Source organism: Acromyrmex echinatior, chromosome 10 (assembly GCF_024713525.1).
Source record: "Acromyrmex echinatior isolate Ae372 chromosome 10, ASM2471352v2, whole genome shotgun sequence".
Lineage (NCBI taxonomy): Eukaryota > Metazoa > Arthropoda > Insecta > Hymenoptera > Formicidae > Acromyrmex > Acromyrmex echinatior.
The window spans coordinates 12358568-12377302 of record NC_141861.1 but is presented as its reverse complement, the minus strand read 5'-3'; the positions used below and the strand labels follow the sequence as shown (position 1 = coordinate 12377302).

Genomic DNA, 18735 nt, shown 5'->3' with positions numbered 1-18735 from the left:
CAACCATTTCGATTACTCTTTGGGCCCATTCCAATCGACGTAGCTTATCGACAGGTAACAGTTTTTGCGTCAGTTGAACTTTGTATGGGAACAAATGCAAATCATGATGCAATATGCGACGTAAAGTGGTTCGTTTTATGCCCAACTGCTCAGATCGACGTGTTTGAGATGTTGTTGGAGACCTCTGAACACTGGCCTGTACGAGTGCGATATTATCATCCGATCGCCTTGGTCGCATTTTATTTGGACGCTTGGGATTAGTAAGTGCCTCACCAGTTGAAAATCTTTCATACAAACGATACAATGTGTTCGCGGAAGGCGCACTTTTCACTTTCTTTATTTTTCTCCATGCACGTTGAGTTTTAACAATTGACTTGTTTTGTTGAATGTAAATTTCAACAATCTGAGAGCGTTCGCGTGGCGTGTACTGCTCCATGGCAAAAATTTCCTTCGACTGACGCTTCAAACGCGCTACGTCGTTACTCGATCTAACATCTCTGTCAAAAGTTACAGTGTTGCCAGATCTTTCCGTCGAATATGGCCAACCCTGTATATATATATATATATATATATATATATATACAAAAACAATTAGTATACCTACTTATCACACAAATACTTCTTCTTTATATTCTTGCTCAATTGCGAACCTATCAGTGGTGACAGATTTTTAATCCATGTGAAATGACCGATGACGTTTTCGTCGTCGCGTCTTGGCTCTTGCAGGTACAACAGATTTACATATTTCTCTTTCTTCTCTTTGTAAGACGAAGAGAAACAATTATATTACCATCGTCTTTTTTCCCACCTCTCTCTCGTTCGGTAAATACGTTGATAGATATACCGTTCAAAAGTTCAAATTTCGTAATTTGTTTTAAAGTAACGGAAAACTCGATACCCTCAAGATTCAACACAGTAATATAATCCGGATACGACGATTTCCTATTCACGTGACTTTTAACTGGATACAGAGCGGCGACCACCGACCAGGCGAAACATGCATTGTCCATCGAACGCACATTGATTATCACTTTCTTCAGCATAATTTCTCGCGGCAGCTCCACCCGCATGCATAGAATTATATTTGTTAACATTTACAATCAGATTCAATATACGTGATAGCGCCCATCAAGTTCCTAAAATTCCTCCAGTGCTGCTAAAATATCATCTGTCACGTGTTTATCGTACCACTCTCGCAGATCGGATGTATCAAAAAGCTCGTAATTTTTCATAGTAATACTCTTAGCAGATCTCTTAGCATCCGCGACGAACTCATCATTGAATATTATATTCACTTTTAAACAAATTGTCTCTGAAGATTATCGCGTATCCGGTCGAGAACGATATCTCTCGCGTCATCGAGAAACTGTCGAGGTTCGATGTAACTCGAATTCAACACCACATCAGTCAATACGCGATTATTAAAAGCTATTTCGATCTCCAACCATGAAAATTTCCTCTTTTGGAAAATCCTCACATGTTCAAAACGTTGTCGTAAAATATTTTTCAAACCTTCCAATCGTGCTAGTCGAGCGATCGACTAGCACGCATTTACAACTCCGATAGATGTTCGACGTTTACTGTTTCGACACGTCTCCCGCAAGAAATCAAGACACTCGTCGCATTTTTGCTCCCATACTCGATACATGTCCGCCGTATCGATGCTCGTCGCACGATGAAAAAGATCCTCCACCTCCTCATCCATCTCTCTCTTTATATTAAAAAAAATTACTAACCTCGTTTACACGTGAACCAGAGCGTTTCATCACAACTATCTATAGATATATTTAATACGAATTTAATTTTTCATACATCCTTCCAATATCACCGATTTTTCGCACACCTTTCATAGCTGCGTTCTCATATCTTCTCGCGCAATCGTTAACAAGAACTACCACGCTTTTCATCCATAAAATCTCTCGCGAATAGTGATTTCCAATCTCTCTCCGTAAATGATGTGTAGCTAAATTCCAACACCTCTTCTCCTTTATACAGGATGTAACTAACGTAGGACTCGGTAACAGACGCTCGTGACAATACAGATCGCTATCTATATTTGAAAACACGTGTGATAGATCGCTGTCCGTACTCTCGTTTGAACTGTTATCGCTGTTCGTACTTTCATTCGAACTATTATCGCTTGAGCATTCAAAAACCACTGTGAGAAGAATCCTGTACGCATTTATATATCGTCGGAAACATCAAAAACCACAACCCCATCTTATCTTTTAAAAGGATATGCATATTAAAAATAAAAGATGTGCACGAAAAAAACAGCAAAGGATATGATATCTTCACACACATACATGCACACAGGACATGTGTAACGGAAAGAAATCCATTATTCAAATTTTTCTTTTAATTTTAATAAAATGCATACTATAATGAGCATATACATCGAATATATATATATATATGTGCGAGAGCGCACCGCGCGAAAAGATTCGAGTGAGAGAACGGCACAAGGTTGATATGATGCACGACAGTAAAGAGAACTCCGTTTCTTTTAATTTAACAAAAGAATTTTCTAATATAATCAGTTACAGAGTCAAAAAATATAATTAATTAAATATTAGAGAACAAAATATCAAATGCAGTCACCTTTTCCAAAATTGTATTCGGAATCGCGGTGATGGGAAATCTCGGCGATTTTCTCGGAAAGATTCGTTTTATCGCGATTCCACTAAGCGGTTAGCACGGCGATTTTACGAAGCAGTATAGTAGCGAGATTATGATTCTAAGAACTCAAAGAACTTTTAGAAGTAAGAACTCTAAGAAGTCTAAGAACTCTAAGCGGTGTAAACGGTATAAGCGGTGTAAACTATTTAAGCAATCTGCCTCGCGGACCGGCGAGATCGAAGCATTTATTACTTCCGGTCCGGGCTTTCTTCTTGAGAGAAATCCAATTAAATTTTGCCATAATCGTAATTATCACGTGGCATTGGTAGTACAAAATTGATTGGCGCTTTCGATTCTTTTCTAGCGATGTTCAACGTAACAGTCATGCGCGACAGAAAATCCGTACGCGGGATTGGTGATAGCGCGTGACGTATTCGTCGGAGCGCGGCGCTCGCGTGTGCGAATTGAATTATGCTAGAACTTTCGATGGTCCGTTGCCGGTGCCTGTTTGCGTGAACCGAATTGTTTTGAAAAGACTAAAGGACAATGAATCCCTGATTTTGACGAGGCTTAATGTCAGGCTCGAGATGAAATCACGAGCTCGCCTTGTGCCTGCGTTCAATAACAATTACTGTCGGTCGACCGAAGGAATTCTTACCTTTTTTTCGAATTACCGATCTCAAAATTATGTATAAAGATATATATATATATATATATATATATATATATATATATAAAGAAACACGTATTACTTACTTTGAAATCGCGTCCACTGATTAAATAGTTTTAATACATTCTGTAACGCGCAACATTTACTGTGTCTTCCACATCGAAACGTATTGGTAGCGTCTAAATTTTCAAGCGATTCAATCTCGTCGTAATGCACATCGGTCGTTTCAACTATAACGTCCTCATTGTTCAAAATGTCCAGTAATCACCCCCGTTTTTCAAGTCCCTTCACATAAACAATTGCTTCACTTTTTCCATTGACAGCTTCTGAAATCACACGATATGGTACTATCCCATCATTCCACCGCAAATCATAATGATATGTCATCAACCATGAGGCGTGCGATTGATCAGTTTTTGTCAGGAAATGCCATGGTATCGGGCAAGTAAAAATATAACTCGTCAACTCGCTCCCATTCTTTAAAACTGCTACCTTGACAACAAATCGCTTATCCACGACAAATCCTTAACAAAAAACATACACAACGATTTAAGAAAACATAATAAACATATTTGTAAAAAATAAACAAGAAATAAGAAATATACCTTGCAAATCAATGAATGTTGGCACCTAATGAAGCACATAATGAACGTCAAAATATGTCGCCACAAACGGTTAAACCAAACTAATAAGATAATCGTGCAGTGTATCTCTTTTATCATGTCCCGCTGAGGATATGTGTTTCGCTCTCTCAGTGTGAAGGAACAATCGCAAGTAAAAGTGAAATAGCAATATAATATGTGATAAAATAGGATATGTGTAAATAAATAGAATATATGATAAAAATATAACGTGTGAATATTATATGCAAAACGTCTTTTCCTCTCTCCTATATTTTTTAATAAACGTTTATTCTTTCCTTCGTTACTGATGGTATTAGGTATTTCACATGAGCATTAAAAAATACATTAATGAAAGTACTTCCCATCACTTGTAAAACGCTACGAATTAATTCCAACACCTAATATTTTCCTCAAATCGTCAGCTACAATCCAAAAGCCGATTCACATTTGCCGCTTACGATCTCTGGGAGAAGATGTCAAAAATTGTGTTCTCAATTTTGCTTATTTCCACCATTGACGTTTTTCCTTATTTTCAATATCGTGAATATCATACACATCTAGATGAATCAATTGATGTCCAGTTTGTCCTTCCGGAGTTCCCATGGTGTATAGATGACTATTTTCCAATTTTATATATTGTGATATTCCATCGGTTTGCTGTTTCGAGGTTGAAGCAAAAAGCGCATCCATATTTCCAGATGTCAATTCTGCTGATGTAAAAATCTCACAATCGATGTTCGGTGCATCAAGTGTCGCCGTGTGACATCTAACAAACTCCTTCAGATCGTGCAACCATTCGAAGAATGTATTTCTCCTCATGAAATCTTCCATAAACAAATGACGCAACACTTTGCTCTCGGAGGTAGAGAAGAAACTCGACGAGAAGAAACGATTCAACTCTTCCATAGAATACATAATTCAGCAAACCTCTCGTTTTCAACATGTCCAAAAATGACATGCATCTTTCATTGTCTTTGCTTCCCTTATACGTATCGTATTCGGATCTATTTTTCGCTGCTTTACCATATAGGTCTGTATGCATCCAACTATCATTCGCAAATTTTTGATAAATGTATTCGTAATCCACGTCTGATATATTAAATCGATTATAGAACCCATATACGTTTCATCGAACACGTCTTCTTCTTCCTCATCTAATAGTTGTTCTAACGATTTCTCAGTGGACTTCGTCAGTACATTTCGACCTCTTTACTTTGAGACTTCATCGTAGAACACAAATAATATGTTCAAAATCACCAAAAAGTAGTATGTGTTACGTCCAAACCCTTGAAAATTTTGTCAAGGAGACAATGAGGGAGAATGGAGAGGGTGTGAAAGGACGGTTAGACTCAATCTCACAGGTATACGCGCGGAGGCGAACACCTGTGAGTCGTACGCACCTTTTCAGTCCCGGAATATGGGTCAATGAAGGGACGCTATGACACCTGTTCCGCTGGACAGTGCGAACATCAGTCCTACTTTTTGGGTCAAGGAACTTAATCCTTTTGACCTAGGACTGGACCTCGTGCGATCTCAGGTATTCGAGGGAAGTGAATGCGAGATGTTAATAAAAGACAGGGGAATACCTTAAGTTACATTTATTAATAAAATGAAAAATAATAATAAAACAAAGGGTTTTATACATTATAAACTTCTCTTTACATAAAAAAAATATATTATAACTTATGGATGTATGCGTGTATGTGTGTGTATGTGTGGAGAGGAGAAAGGATTAGCGGGAGGCAAGGAAAGTGTTGCAGGAGCACATCGGTATGAGATGCTTGTAGAGGACAATGTGTGGGATTTCCGGGGATGTATACAGTGACTAATCTGTCCCCTTCGTAGGAGGGGGACGGAAAGAACCGGAACATCTGATCCCAGTCGATCGGCTCGGAATTCAATTGAAATGGGAGGGGGGGGAGTTGATCCAAAGGAAGAGGCAGTGGGAATCCTTCTTCGTGAGGAGGAGGGGGAAGGAATCGTTCCTCGAGAGGAGGAGGGGGAGGGAATCGTTTCTCGAGAAGAGGAGGGAAATAACCGAGGATTTCTTGGATAGCAGGTTCGTAACAGGAGGAGAGGTGAGATGCAACGGTTGTGTTGGTGAATAGGAAATCTCTCACTAGTCGATTGTGGCGCGATTGTGGGTGGCCCTGGGGAACAGTTCCGCCTACTCCTCCGGACATAGGGGGTTCGTCCGCGTTTCCTGATGGTACGCACTACGAACCGAAGGGTTAAATTTGACGCGTGTTCGTTGGAAACGCGTGTAAATGTATTCAAGCATAATGAATGTGTTTTTCCATGCGGGGAAACGCGGGGATGGACTGGAAATGGTTGCGACTTATTATTAGCTGGCCCAAGATATCGGGTATGTTCTAGGCGAGTGGCCAAGGAGATCCGTCGTCAACGAAGAGCGTCCGAAGGGCAGTCGCTGTGACGTATGGCTGGTAATTCCAATTGCGATTTGCTCACAAGTTCACACTCGGATGGGATCGCGAACTGGCGTGATTCCAGCGCGGGTTCCAGTAATTTCCGGACTGCCCGAGACAATGAGTTAACTTGTAACTGAGCGCGAACTTCACTGACGTGGACCGGATGATTAAAAATTTCGTACTGACGCTCTGCGCTTCCGCGGGACTTCTATTTATATCCCAAAAAAAGGGCATTGTGCCCTTTGTCTAGGATACAAAAGTTAGTTGCAATTTCACGTGAGATTTACGATTTTTATAGCGTCCTATCGTTGTTAATCTAGAGTAGTTTCGTTAGAGTAGTTTCGAGAAGAAAAGAAGTGATTTATGGTTTTCCTTAAAGAGTCAAGATTGCTCCGAGACGAATTCTGTTATTCTCGCGGAAAATGCGGCTAGGTTAGGTAAACAAATGGTTACCATGTACAAATAGGTTTGCGTGCAAGGTCATTCATCATCAGTTGCAGTCTATCATTGTCAGTTGCGAGTCTGATTTTAGATAACGCTCCTGTGGAAAGTTATCCTATGCGTTTTATTTTTTAAGTGCGACGTGGCGCATGTTTTTCTAAGATGAAATTGTTAGTCAGTCTCGGATGACAAAGCCTAGATTTTTACGTGATTTACATTGCGTGACTTCGGCATTGCATTTATAATGTCTTTTGCAATCTTGTCTCTTTTCGGACCTACATTAAGGTTGTTATTCCTTTTGGATTGGCATTTACGAGTTTTCGCGGAGCCTGTCCGGTCCCTCTTTTCAATTCTGTCAGACCGTTATCAGAAGGCTCCGCTCGAGTCTCACAGGCGCCAATCATAGTCGCGACGTGAAGCCGAAAAAAAAAATCGTGGCGTCTGTAGGACGTAACATATGTATGATAAAAAAAGTCTCGCCCATAAGCATTTATATACTCCATTGGACATGTTAACGGATGTGGTTTCTATCGAGGATACAAAACTGCATAAAAATAGACACTTATGAAAATTGAATTAACGTCATGCGAGAGAAAACGCATCCGAAAGGGGAAACAATAGAGTCTCACATCTTTGTGATATCTATCAAGGAGACAAAACTGCGCAAAACTGCATAACAGAAAATTGAGGTAAAACAATAGATTCTTATTTTGATATCTTTTTTTATTAAACTAACAATTAAAAAAACACGACAGGAAATGTGTGGGGAACGGTGGTACAATCGAACGCAATAAGGTGTCATCGCGAAAAAAATATGCGGCATAAGTGTGAGTGAAAACGGATCCGTCGTGAGAGATCAAATCTTCTAATACGCATCCGTCGGCGCGAGCGAGAACGAGCGAGAACGAGCCTTTGTGCGAGTGCGAGCGAGCGAACGGCATCGGTGCGAATGCGAATGAGAGCGAGCGAACGTGCATGCGAGCTAATGGCGTCGGGCGAACGGCGTTGGTGCGAGTGAGACAGCGCGTGCGACAGTGCACGCAGGAAAAAAACGCGCGAACTCCCTCAGTCACACGTCTGCTCGCAGGATCGTCGTCAGATCGCGTCACGTCGTGACATCACGAGCTCACACATATGCGCCCGTGGAGATGGGGGCCGCGGAGGAAAACTACGAGAGGTGATGGGAGGAAAAAACAGCCCGTTCATTGGCTGCCCCCCCCCCCGCACCACAATACCCCTCTCGCCCAGTTTTCTCCCCGGTCCCTCACCTCGCGGATTCCCCCATGGTTTCATATATATATATAGCTTTCCTGTAGTCTTTTTCTTCCCTTTTCACTTCCATTGTTCCTTTTCTATCTTTATTCCCCTTCTACTCTCATTCTTTCTTTCAACAAGATATCATAAAACATCAGAATGTCATTCACACGCTACAATATAACATTAATTATTTCTAATAAAATTGCTTTCAATTTTCTTAACTCTAATCGTATTTGCCTCTGTTAAATTAATTTGACGTATTGTTTCAATCATTGGATTATTCTGGCTAAACCTTCATTGAGATATATGTACAATAATTTTATTTATCACGCTTTAATAGTTGTCAGTTAAATAAGGATTATACAACTAAGAATTTTGAATAGCAACCATTTATTCATTGTCAGTTTAATTTTTATAATCTATGATATTAAAATTTGATAACAGAATATGTGCTTGCACAATTTTACGGAATAACTCGACATGTTCAACTAATTTTATTATCATTACGAACAAATTGTGACCGATTTAATAGAAGAATGTAACTACGAAGATGACAAGACTGAAAGCATTGCATTGTTGCGACTGAAAATAGATATGAAGAAATAGATCCATCACTTTGCGTAACTATAATTTGCAGAATATTTAATCGTTTTATGATTTTTATTAAATTAATAAATAGTAATAAAGCTCTGTACGTATAAAACAATGTGGGACAAAAGAATGGAAAAGAGTCAGTAATGTAGCAAAGAACTTTAATTTAAATTAACATTAAAATTTCATATAAATAATTACAATTGACAATAAACGGTTCGACTAGTTTTTTTTATTATATAAATTATTTTAAGCAAATTTGCAAAAGTGAACATCTAACTTTCACGATGTCAGATAACGAAAATCAGTTTTCTGTGTGTTGTTCATGTTTGGCCCGATAGATGTACCACGGCTCTCATCAATGATACTTATGTTTGGCCCGATTTCTTTACTATGAGTCTCATACGATATTATAAGTGAAAGAGTTAATCATATATCTTTTTCATTAATATATAATAGCAAAAATGATTTCAAAACGTGATAGTTGACGAGATATAATTTACGACTTTCCATCCATTGTATGTACTGCGTTCGTCGAGGTGATCTGCAAGAACTCAGCGTGATTTCGGGCGTTGAGTGCAAGATCAGAATATTGAAGATTTTATGTTCGATCCTGCTTTTTCCTTTTTTCATAATTTTTATTTATTAGGTGTTGGAATTAATTCGTAGCGTTTTTTAATGAAAGAATGTTATTTATTTCACATGAGCATTAAAAAATACATTAATGAAAGTACTTCCCATCACTTGTAAAACGCTACGAATTAATTTCAACACCTAATAATAAATAAAGTTATTAATATAAACATATTACTCCAAATATACTTTTTATAAAATTTCAGAAATTATACATGTACTTCAATCTGCTCGAAATTAGTTGCACATTTCGGGCCGATTTCTGAAATGCTGCCTACTTTTCCTTCACAACCGCTCGATGACCGAACCGTTCACGCGCGGTCGTGTATCTCAAGAGCGTCATAGTATAAGAAACACGCTGCGACTATACCTTCCAGCAAATTGTCATGAAAATATTTTCTTTCCTACATAATATTGTATTTTCTTAATAATGGTGATTGAACATCATATTAATAACTTAATGCATTTTACAGAATGTAATGTACTTTTAAAATATTACTTTACTATTTTTATAATACATTCAGTTTCAAAGATCTACTGATCACGTTTTTGTGCCACAGAATGTAATATAGAATTTTACTTTACCGCGTCATATGTCTGGTCATCTATTTGTATTTTTTTTTAATGGAATAAACCTGGAGAATGCACTTAAATGACTTATCAATAATAGAACTTCAAAGATAATAGAGTTTTTACAATAACGTAGATTTAGATACGGTGAATGCCTTTTCTTAATTAGTCGCTAAGGAGAAGATAATGTAACCATGATATCGATTATGTATCTTTTTTCTTAGAGTGAAAAATAAACGTTTTTTGTATGATATGTATATATATATATATATATATATATATATATATATATGCATACATATATCGTTTTGCGTGACGCTTATATGTCAGAAAACAATGGCGTTATAGTCTATCAACTGTAACCACTATGACCCGCGTTCATAGTATCGTTGCCGCGCAACAGTATTGTCAATTCAGTGTAGTGCAGTAGTGTTCTACACACAACTATGTGTGTGTGTGTGTGTGTGTGTGTGTGTGTGTGTTTATATAGTGTTTTGTGTCCACAAAATAAAAAAAATGTAGTAGCAGAATATAATATTGTCTGCTTTTGATAGGAAAAGGTTATGGGTGCTTTCTAACAAGCGACTCAGTACAATACAGTATATCATCATCTTTGCATTGGCGAACAAGATTGTAATGATGCACCGTGTCACACTGTGTGTGGCACTCTTGTTGGCACTCTAGAAGGTCAAAATTGATTATTGTGATGTGTGTTTGTTGTTGGAAGGCATCCTATAAAGCCAGCATGAGAAAGGTTAGCATCTTTATGTCATTCGTGAAAATATCACTTTTATTTATCATACAAGTGATATATTAGGTGTAGTAAAAAGAAATCCATTATTTTTCCTATAGATGGCTTTAGTAATCTGTATTACGCGTAGATACAGATTATTAAAGCCATCTATTGGAAAAATAATGGATTTCTTTTTACTACACCTAATAGTTAAATGTTATAACAATAAATTGCGCTTTGTCTAATTATGATCCAATGTCAGAAGCGTTCATCGTGGGTTGACTATTTTTAATTTACAGCCAGAGGCATTAATTGTGAGCTGGCTAGCTATAACAAAATGCCACAGCCGTAAATCGTGCTTTGGCTAGTTATAGACAAAAAATTTTTATTTTTCACTCTAAGAAAAAAGATACATAATCAATATCATGGTTACATTATCTTCTCCTTAGCGACTAATTAAGAAAAGGCGTTCACCGTATCTAAATCCACGTTATTATAAAAACTATCTATTATCTTTGAAGTTCTATTATTGATACGTCATTTAAGTGCATTCTCCAGGTTTATTCCACTAAAAAAAAATACAAATGTCAGAGGCATTCATCATGGGCTGACTATATTTAATTTACTGTCAGAGGCGTACATCGTGGACTGACTATTTTTAATTTACTGGCAGAGGCAAGATTATCAAATTTGTATCGATTATCAAATTTGGTGAAATACAATTACGGAATCAATTTGTAGAATTTTGCATCTGCAATTAAAGAAATGTATTATAAATAGATGCATTGTCATGATGGAATCAAAAGCTGATTGCTTGACATGATCGAAACAAAGAAACTAATGAAGAAAAAAAAACTGAATATCAGCTTCTTTGAAACCTTACTTTGAAACTTTTGTCTGAAACGTTTTTTCTAAAAATGTTATGTAATGGCCTTATATTAGGTTGATGCATATGAAATGTCGGATTTTCTTTACATGAACGTTTGTCTCTCTGTTTTCGTTATGCTTTTGTTTTTAGCATAACCTCGTTTATAGTCGTATTGTCCATTGCCAGAATCACATTTGAACAAAGAAGATTTTCTCAAAAGTGTTCCATTTTGTTATTTATTTTGAATTTCGTAAGGATATGAATTCAACCGATATTCATGTAGTTTTTTTATATGAGTATAAACTTGGTAATAATGCTGCAAAAGCTGCACGCAATATAAACCAGGCATTTGGGGAGAATACTGTTAACGATCGAAAAGTGCAGCGTTAGTTTGAAAAATTTCGGTCTGGTGATTTTTCTCTACAAAATGAACCGTGTGGAAGACCCAAAACGTCTGTGAAAAATGATGCTCTGAAAGCATTGGTGAAAACGAATCCAACAATGTATCTACAAGGGAACTTGCTACCAGAATGAAAGTTGATCATACAACGATATTGCGACACCTTTCTGAAATTGGCAAGGTGAAAAAATAGATAAATGGATATCACACGAACTAACCGAACGAAATAAGCTGGATCGATTGAACGTATGCTCATCATTACTAACCCGATATCATCGAAAGCCATTTTTCGATCGGATTATTACTTGATGAAAAATGGGTGCTTTACGACAATAGGAAAAAATGTGCTCGGTGGCTTGATAGGAATGAGGCTTATGCTCATACTCCAAGGCCATCACTTCATCCACGGAAAATTTTAATAATAGTTGGTGGAATATGACTGGAGTAATTCATTACTCATTTATTCGAACTGGGGAGACAATTACAGCCGAAAAGTACTGCCAGTACATTGATGAAATGCATGAAAAATTGAAAATTATACGCCCATCACTTGTTAATCGGCATGGCCCAATACTTCTCTACGACAACGCTCGGCCGCATACGTCGTACAAAACAATTGCGAAATTAAATGAATTAAAATATGAAATTTTGCAGCACCCAGCTTATTCACCGGATCTTTCATCAACCGACTTTCATTTTTTTAAACATTTAGAACAGTTTTTACGGGCTAAACAGTATGAAAATGAAGACAGAAAATGAAGACTGAAAAATTCCATATCAGAGTTTATTGATTCTAAAAATCAGAATTTCTTTAAGACAGGCACCTATGCATTAAAATCTCGTCGGGAAAAGTGTATTGAAACAAATGGAGTATATTTTGATTAAATAAACAGCATTTGAAAAAAGATATGCAGTTTTACATATTCACTTAAAAATCTGACATTTCATACGTACCAACCTAATAGTACAAGAATGGCCTTAATTCATTCATAGAAGAGAACGTGAATCATAGGTCAACGTATTATATTACTGTGCATGCCGATACAAGTATAATTCACATTCCTTTACGATTATAGTTATAGTCACTTTTATATTCAGCTCCTAAATCCGGGGTCTTTTTGGACACCCTATATAATATATATGTTATACATATATATAACATATTATACATTACACAGTCATAGTCACATGTATAATTTTCGTACGATGCTGTACGTTTATGAAATGTATATAAGTATATCATAATCAAAGCAAAATGTTTTAGCAAATGTATACACTTATAGGTCAATGTGTACGTTGACTAACAGCAAGTTACAATAAGTATATTTTTACTAAATACACTCTGACTGTGACTTAGATATATCTTCGGATGTAACCATGTATTTGAGATACACGTATAATGTATACACGTGTAATGTAATAGCACTTTTTCCTTTATTCCCTATACCATTTTAACCTTAGGATGTAACATGTATTGTCAATACGTAAATACATTGCACATACATATGTAGCTATTCCATCTCTTTTTATTATGTTTAATGGACCTTTTACAATTATAAGCCATAAATCAGCCATAAATAAGAAGTCAGACGCTAAAAATTGACTGTGATTGATCAATTTTTAGCTTCTGACTTCTGATTTGTAACTAATGACTTATTGTAGGCCCATAAAAGAGAGATAGAAGTTATTCATACTTAGCTTTTCATGCAGATATAATATAGACACATTAGTGAATATTAGAATTATATTTTATGTGCATTATGATGTACACACATTACAAAACATAAAATATATTTCTAATTCATATTCACATACGTGTGCAGCTATTATCTCTTTTTGTTACGTGTAACAAAAAGGTGTACTGATCCTCTTTTTTCTACGTTTAATAAAAAGAGATATGTTTTTTTATGGTCAAATATACAGATATTAGTAATATATATGCTTTTATATTTTCAATATCAGAATATACATATAACTAACATAAATCAAAGCTAACGAGAGTCAAACTCAAATGATCAGACGTAAATCTTAAAAAAAAATAATCAAATTACGAATTCTCTGATAAATCCTCATTTTATGTGTACATATATACGCCTTATATATATATATATATATATATATATATATATATATAAATAGATATTCATGAAAAAAAATTACATTATATATGTGCAATGTCGTATTCATTTATTGATACTATATTATTATTACCTAAAATGGCATTGGACGTAAGGAAAAAATGCTACTACGGCTTCGTATCGATATAACTATTAAAGTTAAAAATCTGTACTTTATATATATTACAGATTTTTAATAGTGGTGGTATATATTGGAACACGGCCTACACTGCATGTGTACATAATGCAACTGTATTTCTAAGGTCCGATTCTACAAATATAAGATTAAATTCAATTACGGTTTATTTTTTTCTCAATTCTAAAATTGGAAAATTTTCCAAAATAAATTTTACATTTGTGGAACCGACCCTAATACACGTCCCTGCTAAGATAGTAATGTAGGAAACGGAATAAAAATATCGATAATTAATCGATCGAATTTCCTGCATGATCATATTAACTCAGAGGGCGTAAGCATCTTATACATTGGAAATAAAAACCTGTAATATCGACCTTGATTAACTTCAGTCTTCGCTCTAGCATCCCCTTAAAGATTCATAACTCTGAAATTACGAAGAATATTCTTAAGTTTTTTACAGCACAATACACTCTTTTCTTTTTCATATGTAATTTTTTTTCGCTATTATGACGTTTAACACTAGAACCGCTGGAATTCGATATCTTCCTAGAACTGCTAAACGCGCCAATTTGGTTATTATGCTTTTTTCCGATTAATAAAGCGTTATTTGCATTATTTGGGGTTATATATAGAGTGAGTCATTTTAATCGAACCAGGCAAATATCTGAACAAATATGGAAGATATGGAAAAACAAACAAAAGTTCAGAAGTTTATGGTTCGGAGAAGGATATAAGAAGATATCATCGATTTGACCTTGGGTGGCGTCGTCAAGATTAGGTCAAAGTCACAAATGATTTTTTTTTAATGAAACACTATTTTTTATGAAATAATCTAACAGTTGATGTTAAAAGCTTTTCAAAACACTATAATAAAGTTATTTCTCTTCACGTCCTTTTCAAGTTTCAATGCTTGAAAGTTACAATACCGTCGGCATTAGCATTACGTAAGGTATCCGACGAACAGTTAAAACCTCTTGAATGTTGTTCGAGATCACGTCCTAGATAACATTTGTCAAGATCAAAGCCAATGAAGATTATACCTCTTATTTTTATTTTTACGTAAAAAATTTGTTATTAAAAAATGAATTTTTAGTGCAAAAATGAAAATAAGAGGAATAATTTCCAATAACATTGATATTAAGAAAACTGTTAACAAATACGGAAATTAATAACAGTTATATTTTTGAATGATTTAACAATTTTTAATATCAGCGGAGCCAAATTGGCGTCGTCGGCGGTTCTAGTATTGAAATAAAAATTCTTTCAATAAGGAAATTCGTTGCCTAAACCATATTATTCATACCATATTATTCCTTATTTAAAACATTATAAAAATGCAAAAAATTTAAAAATTACATATGAAAAAGAAAAAATTGTAATTTTAAAAAATTTTATTAATAGACTAATTGACAAATGATTTAGGTTATTGAATTTATATTTTCTGTACTCTCTAAATTTCGTAGAGTGAAATTTCGAAGAGACTTAAAATTTAAAAAAGTTGAAAAAAGAGTCTTGAAAAAAGAGTGAAATTAAACTCTTAAACAAGAATGACCGTATCTTTACTCTTTTTTCTTATCTCTTCGAGTGAGATTTCACTCCACGAGATTTAGAGAATAATTCTGCTATGAAATACATTGAAAAATAGCAAACGTTTCACGATTTTTTTATGTAAATAACAACACTCCTATTGCTTCATGTCACGAGTATAATGGAATAGCGTTGCAGTAGCTCTTAAATAACCCGTAAAAAAATATAAATACAATAATTGAATAATAAATTAACAAAAAATTAAAATATAAATAAAGCTCTCCAAATATACAAATTAAAGAATAAATACGTAGATATAGGAGGAAATACCAATGTAAGCCGATACCAGTCTTTCGTGTGTAATCGAATACAATATTAAAGATGTGTAACGTTTCAACCCTCATATTGGGTCATCTTCAGTGTATAATATAAAATTTAGAGTCAATCCATGATATCATTCAAACATGATATAAATAAAACCCTCATCAGACATCGTTGAATCTATTGTTACTAATTGAAATCTTCAAATGTCGTTTGTTACAGTTCACAAAATATACAAGCAAAACATGTTCAAAAAGTTACACTAAAAAAAAGATTCATAAAAGAGTTAATAAATTGAAATAAATTAGTTCAGTCATAATTATTAAAAATTTACATATCAATATGTTTAACGATGGTCTGTTATAATATTGGATGTGGAGATAGATATCGTTGCAATCGAGAAAGTTTAATTGCGATAAATAATACAAAGGAATAAAGAAAACATCCAATAATTAAATTAAAAATAAATATAAATTGGAAATAAACATATAAACATAATTATGACCTATTTAAAATAAGGAAATGTCAATCTTCCATGTTTAAATCGTAATAGAATGGGCTTAATAATTCTGCATCATATAAAGATTATGCGTTTCGCGTATCCATATCTATTCTTGGAACGCCAACGTTTCGTGAACCTTGCAGTCCACTTTATTAGAGCGAGGAGCCCTGAGTATCAAGCTGCTCCTAATGTTTCATAATGTGTTTTATATGTATACTAAAACTTTTACAGTGTTATTTACAGTCAACTTTTATACTCAATTAGAATAATAATATAAATCGTACAAACAAACGTGGTTATAAATTTAACAAGTATAAAAAGAAGAGCATAAGAAACCACAGCACAAGTTGTAGTTTGTGATATTTAATTATTATTACATCAAAACATGATTATTACATTAAAATATTAAACGTTTCGGCCACTATCTGGCCATCTTCAGTAAATTAATAATATTCTTAAAACGCAGAGTTACATCCAGTTGGCATAAAATTCAACCGTCGTGTGTTATAATTATATAAACGTGTTCATTTCTATGAGAAGCTGCTTCATATACTAATATTAGAACGTCAAAAGTCATATCACGAAAAGTGTAGAACGAGAATTTCCAGATTCTGTTTTACAGCAAAAAAATATAACGATGAATCCCAAGTACACAAATAGAAATTTGTCATGACATTGTGTGTTATTATTGAATATAGAATAATAATATATTACTAAATACGTATATTACTAAATTAATTACCAAAACCGATTTGTTCAAGGACCGCACGTTTATCGTACAGCTACGTTCTGTTATTACCAGTATTGAATCTGTGGTATACATAATACGAACTACAAGGTGCGTCCCAAAATTTTCCGAACTTTTGAAATAAAACAACAACGGTTACTTTTTTTTTCAAATTCAAATTGTTTATTCAAAGTAGTCCCCGTCGGACTCAATACAACGTTTGGCACGATCTAAAAGCATTTCAAATGAGTGTTTTATGTCGTTCAAAGGCACGTCCTTCAGAATAGTGGTACAAGCCCTTTGGATGTCTTCTACGTCCACATACCGCTTTCCTTTCATGGACAAATGCATTTTGCCGAATAGGTAGAAGTCACAAGGTGCCATATCAGGCGAATACGGGGAATGGTTGATTGTTAAAATGTGATTTTTAGTCAAAAAATCAGTGACAAGTGTCGAACGGTGAGATGGCGCATTATCGTGTAACAAGCGCCAACTTCCTCCTTCGCGATATTCTGGCCGAATACGACGAATGCGGTGCACCAAACGCTTCAAAACGCTTACATAGAATACAGCATTAACTGTTTGGCCTGCTGGAACGAATTCTTTGTGCACAATACCCTTGGAATCATAAAAACAAATGAGCATTGTCTTCACTTTTGACTTCTCTAAACGCGATTTTTTGGGTTTTGGATCGTTTCGCGCCTTCTATTCCGCGCTTTGACGCTTGGTTTCTGGATCGTATTGAAAACACCACGTCTCGTCACCAGTAACAATGCTATAAAGGAAGTTTTGGTCCTTTTTTGCTTCCTTAATAATGTCCTTTGAATGTTGAATTCGATGCATTTTTTGGTCGTCAATCAACTTGTGTGGAACAAATCGTGCACAGACTTTTTGTAGGCCCAAATGTTTGGTCAAAATGCGATAAATCGTTGATTTGGGGATGTTCAATTCCATTTCCATGTATCTCACAGAAGATTTTGGCTCATGCTTGATGAAATTACGCACAACTTCGATGGAATTTTCGTTAATTGTCGATTTTGGGCGACCTGTATGTGCGTCGTCATTTATGTCCTCACGACCGTTCTTGAATCGCGTATACCACTCATAAACACTGGCACGGGCTACACAATTATCACCATAAACTTGTTTCATCAAATTATGGGTTTCGGTAAATGTTTTACCAAGTTTAAAACAAAACTTAATATTGGCTCTTTGTTCGAAGTTCATTCTCGTACCGATGTATACAACATACTGACACTTGAGACGCCATAACTTCGTTTCCACTGAACCAAATGTCATGAAATTTTTACTGGAAGTCAGCTAGGAATGTACCTTTCAAACGCGCAATCGAACACACGGATGGCGTCACCCGACCTATCCCTATTGAAAAAGTTCGGAAAATTTTGGGAAGCACCTATAAGTTTTCAATACTCGTATGACTCAGCTAACGCTAAATATTCTTAAAATATTCATAAAAAGTTCCTAAAATCCCAAAAAAAACATTCTAAAAGATTCCTAAAATCCCAAAAAACATTCTAAGAGAATTCCGGAATATTCCAAAATATTTA

General features: G+C 35.3%; 1 protein-coding gene across 5 annotated transcripts in view; it reads left to right on the top strand.

Moving 5' to 3' along the window:
- Positions 1-18735, top strand: part of LOC105154226 (odorant receptor 22c) — an 89285-nt gene that overhangs the window by 68032 nt on the left and 2518 nt on the right. The window lies entirely within an intron of this gene.